Source organism: Palaemon carinicauda, chromosome 2 (genome assembly GCF_036898095.1).
Source record: "Palaemon carinicauda isolate YSFRI2023 chromosome 2, ASM3689809v2, whole genome shotgun sequence".
Lineage (NCBI taxonomy): Eukaryota > Metazoa > Arthropoda > Malacostraca > Decapoda > Palaemonidae > Palaemon > Palaemon carinicauda.
Window position 1 is genome coordinate 114,267,681 of NC_090726.1, and position 2,792 is coordinate 114,270,472.

Genomic DNA, 2,792 nt, shown 5'->3' on the forward strand with positions numbered 1-2,792 from the left:
CCGTCCAGCGCAGCGCCGTTTTCCATTGGACGCCCCAGGTCATGTGATCAATACGAGGCGGCTGTATCGAAAGAATTCTGCCCTTCTATTAGCCAGCAATACAAAGGAGGTGTGGTCTATTTCCAGAGGTGGGAGGGGCCACATATGGAGACAATGTGGTCTGGACATGACTTAGGAAAGACGGTTGCAACGCACACTGAAAAACAATCGAATTTTCATTTGTTTCCAGACCCCAAAAAATCTGACTTCTCCTGTCGAGGAGATTTCTACTTGCTTAAAGAGCCTAAAGTGAAAAGTCCTGGCCGTCTTGAGGATGCATGAATGCGCTTTGACCCTCCAGGGCTGTCTTTGATTGGCGTCAAAGTTGTTGTTGATGGAAGTGTCATGGCGCCTGGCTGTTGGTGTGTGTTTGTGTGTATGTGTTTGTCAGTCAGGTGGGGATGGGATTCGGTGGTGGTGTCCCCACTTGGGTTGTCCAGATGACTCCAACACACCCACGATTCTCCTGTTCAAAACAACGGACCAAATGATATATGAAAAAAAAAAAAAAAGGATAATGTAGAAATCGACTAATGGGAAAAAACGCCAGCAGTAATTTCTCTTGTTTTTCAGTGTACGATTATTCAGAGAATGTAGTCCGGATTAAGACCAAGTAATAAAATTTATTATTGTTTTGAAAATTATCTGACGGCTGTTTTCATTATAAGGTACATGGAATTTTTATTTTTGAGCCAATTAGATAGATAGGGTTTTTTGTTCCAAAACTGACGATTATGCTAAGCGATCATTCGTTCAGCCAACTCTTCTTGTATAAAACCATCCCGTAACTCCTGGAGTTTTATTTTATTTATTTATTTATTTTTTTTTTTTTTTTTTTTTTGTAACTTCCGAACTAAAAGCACGGTGCTTTCATTCCTTGGTAAAAGTTTTGATTTAGTTACAGGCTTTTCAAGTGATGTGTCTTTCCACAGGTCATCTCGACGCAGTTTGTGAATTATCGAAGGTTTTGTCCTTCAGGAAAAAAAGAAATTGTTGTAGCTTTTGAATGAAATGCTAACAGAGTTGATGAAATGTTATTGGTATCTTTTAGCAAGAGGAAAATTTCGAGTCAATTAAAGAAGATTACCACAATGAATATTTGTTATATAACCCGAAGCTATTCTTGAATCTCCCATTCAAGAATAGCTTTGGGTTATATAACAAATATTCATTGTGGTAATCTTCTTTAATTGACAATCTATTATCATACTTGATTCATGTCCGGTCAAACTTCTTTTACGAAGTTTGGGGAATCTTACATGTCATCAGCTAACAAGGCCTTGGATAGCAACGCTCAGTATACCCAGAACTTTCGCACATAGGTCTGCCTAACTCCATCGGCAAGATTAGTTTTTATGGAGATTTCTTTTTAGATTTTTTCGTTCCTTCTTCCTCTAACCACTAAATTAAGCAGTTCGAAGATGCTCAATATTGCGCCTGACGGGTTTGTCAAAACTGTGAAGCAAGCTAATTTTCAGAGATTTTGTCTCAATTCTTAGACTTTAGTGACATATTACAAGCGTAGACGTAAGAAAATTTTTGGTTAAACTGTTTTCGAAAAGGCTCGGTCATTTGATATATCAATCATTAAGTGTATTTTATAATAGTTAATTTTCAAGAACAAAACCTTTAGGCTTGCAAGTGAAAGTCGGAGACTTTTTTGTGGTCTGGTTAAAAGTAAATGACCAAATAAACTTTTTTATTATAACTTTATTACTTGGTAATTTACTATTTTAAAACTTTATTTGGTGTTTTGGTTAAACTGGTTTTTTAACTGTGATATAATAGCCTGGTTACAATACTGTATTAAAATCCAATTTAGTTCTCTAGTTAAACTACTTTTTCGATTGTAATATATTAGAATGATAACTATTTTCTTAGCCATAACTTAGTGGTCATGTTGAACTACGTTATCTATTGTAATATATTAAAATAATAACTATTTTCTTAATCGTGATTTGGTTGCCTGGTTAAACTACTTTTTCTATTGTAATATATTGGCCTAATAACTATTGTCTTAATCGTAATTTAGTGATCTGGTTAAACTACGTTTTTTTATTGTAATATATTGCAATGATAACTATTTTCTTAATCGTAATTTATTGGTTTGGTTAAACTACATTTTCTATTGTGATATAATAGCCTGGTTACAATACTGTATTAAAATCCAATTTAATTCTCTAGTTAAACAACTTTTTCGATTGTAATATATTAGAATGATAACTATTTTCTTAGCCATAACTTAGTGGTCATGTTAAACTACGTTTTCTATTGTAATATATTAAAATAATAACTATTTTCTTAATCGTTATTTGGTTGTCTGGTTAAACTACGTTTATCTATTGTAATATATTGGCCTGATAACTATTTTCTTAATCGTAATTTAGTGGTCTGGTTAAACTGCGTTTTCTATTGCAATATATTGAAATGATAACTATTTCTTAATCGTAACTTAGTGGTCTGGTTAAACTACGTTTTCTATTATAATATATTGGCCTGATAACTATCTTCTTAATCGTAATTTGGTGGTGTGGGTAAACTACGTTTTCTATTGTAATATGTTGGCCTGATAACTATTTTTTTTATTGTAATTTAATGGTCTGGTTAAACTACGTTTTCTATTGTAATATATTGGCCTGATAATTATTTTCTTAATCGTAATTTAGGTGTCTCCTTAAGCTAAATTTTTATTGATCCTTAGTGCCCTGACTAAATTGTTTTTATTGTCGATTAGTGGCATGGTTAAACTACAT